This window comes from Megalobrama amblycephala, linkage group LG15, assembly GCF_018812025.1.
Source record: "Megalobrama amblycephala isolate DHTTF-2021 linkage group LG15, ASM1881202v1, whole genome shotgun sequence".
In the NCBI taxonomy this organism is placed as follows: domain Eukaryota; kingdom Metazoa; phylum Chordata; class Actinopteri; order Cypriniformes; family Xenocyprididae; genus Megalobrama; species Megalobrama amblycephala.
Window position 1 is genome coordinate 12,832,563 of NC_063058.1, and position 7,946 is coordinate 12,840,508.

The window sequence follows — 7,946 nt, forward strand, 5'->3', positions numbered from 1 at the left end:
CAAACATTTGGGATATTGTAAGTACTCAAGTGAACAAAATACACTGGCCTAGTGGTTTTTGGATATTTTACTGCAAAAATATTACATATTGCACTTTTAAGTTGGCTCTACTCAAACCAAAAGATAAAAATGCATCCCTGTGCTGGAAATTTTAAAAGTAATCAAATGTAATTAGTTACATTTACTTTAATAACTTTAATAAATTGAAACAGTTACACTACTTCTTACATTTTAAATAGGGTAACTTGTAATTTGTAACCTATTACATTTCCAAAATAACCTTCCCAACACTGTTACCAATGATATACTAAAATAACCTTTCATGGCGTATTGCTTTGCTAATATCATACACCTTATTTCAGAACAAAGAAAAGAATCTTTGTAAAAAAGTGTGAACAGTCCGATATCTGTTGGAATCTACACCAAAATGTTTCTGCTTCGTAAAACAAACCAAACAAATAAATAAATAAATAAATATATACCTCACACATTTTTCCATTTGCCCCTAAAGCCCGCAGAGACATGTAATAGTCTTTCAGGGCGTGTAAGGCTGTTTGCCCACCGCGGTGCGCCACATTCGCTAGTGTAGGATAAATGAGGCTGTGAGAGACTCAAGCTGTGGGAGATCGTATCCCAGTCCATCGATCCAGCCGAGAAGACGGTGCGGCTCTCACACACACACACGGACACCAGGCCTCCCTGCCTCTCCTCCACCTGGTTTCCTCGCCGCTCCGCAGAGTTTAAAGATCGCTCGATCCTCTGATAGCTTTATCTCCAGCAGAGAGGGAGGTTTTACGATGAGTGGAAAAACGGATGAGTGGAATGAAAGAGTGGATAAATAAAAGTTTCCGTCTGGATTTTACCACTTTCACTCCCGTTCTCAGTGGGAGACCAGATCTGATGCTTCACTTTAAACAGGCTGCGCTCTCTTATCATTCTTATTCAACGAAGATAGAATATTGTGCCCTCGAGTCCTATGCATACATATATGTTTATCCCATACCACAACGGAGCAGTGAAGTGTAAAAAAACACAAAAAAACGAAACATCATATTCTTCTAGAAGTGTCCTTCCTAACCCCAGCGGTGATGTTCTTACTCCAGACAGAAGCAGGGAGCTCCTCTGCAGTAGATCTGCTCTCTGATGGCTTCAAAAGAAGGAGATGTGCTTTGAGTCTCAAAGTTTGAGCCACGGGACGCACGTCAGCAAGCAACAAAACAAAGCAAATTCATGAAGCTGCAGAAGAGCGTGTGCATGATACAGCAGTAATGCAATCACATTCCCAGTCACTAAGCAGGTTCCAGGTGATATTCAAGACGCAACATGTGAAAAACCCCAAATATATGCAAGAATATCTCACTTCATCTTACTAATCCCTTAATATCGGAGTAAATTAATTATTTTAGAATAGATCATTTATCTTATTTGATAAAGTACAGTTCAGGTTGTAAAAACTACATTATGTGTGTAATATGAGAAATATTACACAAGTAGCCATGCGATATGGTTGTATATCAGCACGGCTGTGATTCGCCCCCTTTTGTGCAGAACTACTTCCTTCCACCACAGATTCAAATCGCAAGTTGACAGTTTGACCAAGCCTCCGTTACTAATTCTAAAACATTGCTTTAGAACTAGTAATGGAGGAATGTTGAGTCGCTTCATTGAAACTCATTGTATTTTGTACTGTATTAGAGAGCGAGAGAGAGCATTACCTGTGTCTGATATAACATTCATTCTTCAGGGCAATGTCCATAATATCCTATCCATTATAAAAATCCTTTGTATGTCCACTGAAGAAAGCAATCTTTGTATTTGTCCTTTTTACAGTTAAGGGAATTTTCCATAACAGCGCTAAAACAATGTTCTTTGTGAAAGTCCCTTTCAATTTAAAGGTGCCCTAGAACTTCTTTTTAAAAGATGTAATATAAGTCTAAGGTGTCCCCTGAATGTGTCTGTGAAGTTTCAGCTCAAAATATCCCATTTAACTGCTTATTTTGGGGCATCATTAACTATGCACCGATATATATATCCCCCCCCCCGGATAGGTTGCATAAACACGTTTACACAGCCAAAATGGATCTTTACAAGAAGTTTATGCATTCTTGCATACATGTATGGTATTTATTTGGATGTATTACATTTGATTCTGAATGAGTTTGAGGCTATGCTGCGTGGCTAAAGCTAACATTACACACTGTTGGAGAGATTTATAAAGAATGAAGTTGTGTTTATGCATTATACAGACTGCAAGTGTTTAAAAATGAAAATAGCGTCGGCTCTCGTCTCCGTGAATACAGTAATAAACGATGGTAACTTTTTTTTTTAACCACATTTAACAGTACATTAGCAACATGTTAACGAAACATTTAGAAAGACAATTCACAAATATCACTAAAAATATCATGTTATCATGGATCATGTCAGTTATTATCGCTCCATCTGCCATTTTTCGCTGTTGTTCTTGCTTGCTTACCTAGTCTGATGATTCAGCTGTGCACATCCAGACGTCCTGCCCTTGTCTAATGGCTTGAACATGAGCTGGCATATGCAAATATTGGGGGCGTACATATTAATGATCCCGACTGTTACGTAACAGTCGGTGTTATGTTGAGATTCGCCTTTTAAACAAATGAGATTTATATAAGAAGGAGGAAACAATGGAGTTTGAGACTCACTGTATGTCTTTTCCATGTACTGAACTCTTGTTATTTAACTATGCCAATATAAATTCAATATTTAATTCTAGGGCACCTTTAAAAGTCTCCTGCGACTGACTTATTCACTCGTAAAGTTTGCCGCCATCTAATGGCATATCAATGTAACTTTCACTAAATCCATATTATGCACCAATAGACCCTTTCTCAATACCAAATACAACATATTTATGTGAAATAATATTTGAAGAGTTTGGTTCCAAAATGCGAAAAACACTTTTATCTGGTTGGTGTTGAAAAGTAATTTTTTAATTTTGCGCAAAATGCGATATCCGTTGTGTTATTCTGTCATGTTTTCTCCCTTTATTTCCAAAACGCGACAAACGCCACTCTCCCTTCTCTGCAGAATGCGATATATCCGCTCAACCAATCACAGCGCACCATTCCACGCACTGTAAAAAGTAATGGCGGCGCTTTGAATACACCCAGCATCCTAGTTTTCCTTATCTACTTTGTACTTTGTGATCAACAAAAACAGTTTCTGCGGTGGGGAAGAAACGTAAGTCATCGAAATCTAATCATTTACGTGAGGAGATTAAGAAGATGAGGCACTCAAGTAATTTATAACATTAACAAGTTGACTCTTTGAATTCATTTTGGGAGCGACGACTGTATTTTTAGTCAAATGCCTGTATAAAAGATTAGTATTGGCAAAGTTCAGAGGCTGTCATATATGTGAATCAACTTACTTTGTTGTGTATTTTCAATATGAAAAATAACTTTTATATTGATGGATTAATTGCATTTTGAAAAAAAAAAAAAAGTGTTATGGATTTATTGCATTTTGGGAAAAAACAATACGTTTTTATAATAAACTTTTGAAAATCAAAATCTAGATTTGAATTTTTAATGTTTTTATAACCAAAAGATGCTGTGTGAAAGTTTTAAACAGAAAATAGTGGTTTTCATCAGGCCACTTTCTCGGTAAAGAAAACACCTTTTTACTTAAATTAATCAAAATGGATTTATAGCGTTTTGGAACCAAACTCTTCATTTATTGAACAACAATAGCCATTATAAATGACAATAGGAAATAAACACGATTGTACAATTCAGTCAAACGTTCATAAGCAGTGCTCTCCAGAATGCAAGTTAAATATAGCCTTAATATTAAAATACTAAATTTAACATAGCCCAATTCAGTTTGCTCAGAAACAATTAACAGATTAATAAGACCAAAGATTGCACGTTTTATGTTTAACCACTATAAGAGCCAGCACAAATCCCCAAAGCACTGGCCGAGATGAAGCTGTTCTCGGCGGGTACACGAGCTCTGAAAGGCTGCTGACGGCCTGGAGCTCGCATCTCCGAAAACGTCAAAAAAAAAATTGTAAAATATGTGCTATGATTAAATACGAGTCACATATTTCAGGTCTAAACAACTACATTCTCGCCTAAAAAGCACATTTCGTGGTACAACAAGATTAGTATTTGTAAAAAATGCAGTGGATTTATTCGGCCGCCATGACAGTCCCTTCAAATTACAAACGGTGAAATGGTAATAGTGCTGTTATCACTAGAAAATTGCACAGCTCTCAGCCAATCAGATTTGAGAACCAGAACACACATACCATATGTATGTATGTATGTATGTATGTGTGTGTGTGTACAAATAATACTAAACCAACACTGACAGTTATTTGTCTATTAACCAAATTAATTTTGTTTTTTCTCCTTTTTTTGTATTACCATTTCAAAATATTAGGAATCCTTTTTTTGTATTACCATTTCAAAATATTAGGAATGTCCGTTAAAATAGTTATTTAATGATGTGTAGAAATCCTTGCTGGGCCTGATGGAGGAAGTTGGGTTTGTTGCGTAACATTATGGCATTAATGACAAGATAATAATGAAAGAGACACAGCATGTGCAAACCGCTGTGGTTGCCGCCGTTACACAAGCGCGTAGATCGGTCCAAGAGCCTCTGGGTCTGTCTGTGCTAATCTGTTCAGCAGCAAACATCTGCTGCGGCTTGAACCAGGACTCCCTGATCACACCCGCAAAGGCACACGCCACACTCCGTATCCATGCATTTGCAAGCGGTGTGCATTTACTCACACACAATGAGAGGTTAAAGCTCATTTGTGAGCATGAACCAGCTTATGGACAGACTCCTGGAGGAACTCGGGGAAACATTATGGAAAAGCCCCTTTTTAGTCTCACAGGCCATGTACAGAGGAACAAAATAAATGCGAGCCCTGTTATTGATTCCTCAACCCTCACAACAGCCAATTGCTAGAGCTGCAACATACGATTATTTTGATAATCGATTAATCTACCGATTATTGGAACGATTAATCGACTAATCATCGATTATTACACTGATTAATCAGTATGCTTTTTTTGATTATTCCACTAGCAATTAGTTAAAATACTGAGTTATTAGGGGTGTGACGAGACGGGTATCTCACGAGACGAGACGAGACTCGAGATTGACACTATTACACACTATTTTTAAGAAATCCTCAATGGCGAAATACATGACTAGAAAAAATATTCGGCAGGTGTATTTGAAATGTTTTAACTAATCATCTTGTAATGAATGTCATTTCAGTTCTACTTTCTGAGTTTGAATCATCATATTCAGTAAAAGATAACAATACTCAAGTACTGTAAAAGGTTTTGCCACTAACTCAACTGACTGGCTTCTCTTCTGTATGATTTCAGTCTCTTCAGACCTTACTGTACATGATTTATGAGCTTCTACAACTTTTGACCTCCTAACTGAACTACTTTCCACAAACTGATCATAGAAATAAAAACAGTATAAATACAAATGTTAACACTTTACAATAAGCTCTCATTTATTAACATTAATGTATTAACCTACATCAACTAACAATGAGCAATATATTTGCTACAGTATTTATTAATCTTTGTTTGTTAACAAAAATAGTCATTCATTGTTAGTTCATGATAGTTCACAGTGCATTAACTAATGTTAGCAAATGAAACCTTACTGTTTGTGCTTAATAAGATTACGAGAAAACTGTTATTCATTTTTATGGTAACACTTTACAATAAGTGCAACCATAATCACACTCTCTCAATATTCAAAGTGCAAATAAGACCAAATGTTTCTTTGATACAGAGCTAAGAGATGGTTACAACTACACTGCCCAGCCTAAAATAGCTTACATATTGAGAGATATTTGTATTCATCAGGGAGCCGCTTTCAAAACGCGGGGTATTGACATCGCGTTTGAATGCGCCCTCGTGTTTACTTTCACTTTCAGCGATCGCGCGTAACTCTGTAAATATGGAGCCGCGGCGATCGTTATCCAACTGAATTAAATGTTTTTTATTTAAATACAAAGCAAAACGACAGTGGAGGCGTAATGTAAACGTAGCGGTGGCATATTCTTTCCTTTTCATCCTAACACTCTGTCATGGCAACATCACGAGACTACTTGTTGCCTCGATGAGAAATCGCGTCACATTTTAGTCTCGCGAGATCTCGTGACTCGAGATCTCGTCACACCCCTATGAGTTATACTTTAACTAATAATTAAAAATAAGGAAATCACGTCAGCTTTTGAAAGTATATTTTTGATGAATTTGTTGAAAATACTGTTAAAATGACTGGTACTGTGTTTTTATTAAGTCTGGGAATTGTAGTAACTTTTTAATAAGAGTAAAAATATGAAAATGTAATAATGTGCAAAATTTTTTGAAAAATGCTCCTCATTAATGCCTTTTTTATGGTCACTGAATGGCTTTCCTGGGGTAAATGTAACATTTTGTGACATTTGTTTTCAAGCTGTTTTATTGACGTCTTTCTGCGGTTAAAACTCTGAGTACATTAGAGCTGGATTCATTTCTGTAAAGTTGTACTGTATCTTTCAGCAAACTTTTTGATGTTCATTCATGTTTATTTCGTGCTGTAATAGCAAAAAAGAGGAACAGATAATGGGTTCACGTGCCGCTTGACCGGAGGCGTTACAGCGATCTGTAGTGCCACATTAAAGAGCGCCAAAACCACTTTTTATTTGAATCCTGTAGTAAAATTGACAATTTAAAAGTTAAGACTTTGTTTTATATCAAAAGTAACCTGATCTGTCTTATCTGTCGGCACGTTGTCTGTGTCCTCTTTGCTCTGCTATGTATCTTTCACTGCATGAGAAAATGGACATGTGGCGAACAGTGAGTTTGAATGAGAGTTGGTGGTCCTGCATGACAGCATTTTTTGTAGTTATGCTAAACGTTATGTTATGTTTTATGCTGTTAAACTCCCACATTTTATGGATTTGACTTTGTTTGCACTATGCACTCCGAAGCGCCGTGTCTTCTTCTATTGGATTTGATCCGGGAGGGCTGCATTACAGTATTGCGCTACAGCGCCCCACTGGTCAAACCGCGTCATTGCAGGCCCTTCAAATAGGTCATATGAGATCAAAAGACTATTCGACAACAAAAATAGTTGTCAACAATTTTTTATTGTCGATAATGTCAACTAATCGTTTCCGTCCTACCAATTGCCATTTTAATTTGAATAAAAATCTACAGTGAAACATGAAACTAAATTGACATTGTATCTGTCCAATCAACAGGCTTACTTCAAGTAACACCCTTTCTGTTTTTTAATTTCCTGTTGTGTTTTCTTAATTGTTGTTGTGTTATTTGATTTGTGATTTTCATTGGCTCTTCAGGGCCACTGTAGAAATCACTTGTTTGTTTAGACTGGAATACGCAATAGCATGAGCATTAGCTTGACCAATTTTTTTTTTAAAGGTTTTTTTTAGATCGTTGTTGTCAGATTAGTGTTTTAACGTACATGCCAAATATAATTTGGCTAGCGGTTTTGAAGCTCTTTTTCTGTTCAAGGACTGCCTCACTAGAAAATATTTAGATTGTTGTCAAGATGGCCGCCGAATGAACTGACTTACCTTACATGGACTCTATGAACTCATTAACATGTGACTGCCTGCTCGTATCAGTGCTTATTTACTATGCTGGAGATTAGCCAATCATAACAGAGCTCATTTACATAAAATATGGTGGTCTTAGTTCACATATCACACTTTTTTTTTTGCGCACTCGTAATGGAAGCAACACGGTCGCGATGCACATGCGGTTCGTTTTCCAGGCACTTCGAGATGAAAAATTCTCAACTTTTCAGAATGCCGCAAGCGCACCACAGGTCATGTGACAAGAACCAACCGATCAGCTTCGGACTTTCCATAACAAAACTGAAAGCTCAGCCGAACAGCTGATCATAGCTGTATAGGG

General features: G+C 36.9%; 1 protein-coding gene across 5 annotated transcripts in view; it reads left to right on the top strand.

The window, feature by feature from the left end:
* brsk2a (BR serine/threonine kinase 2a) overlaps nt 1-7,946 on the top strand; it is a 282,035-nt gene that overhangs the window by 149,173 nt on the left and 124,916 nt on the right. The window lies entirely within an intron of this gene.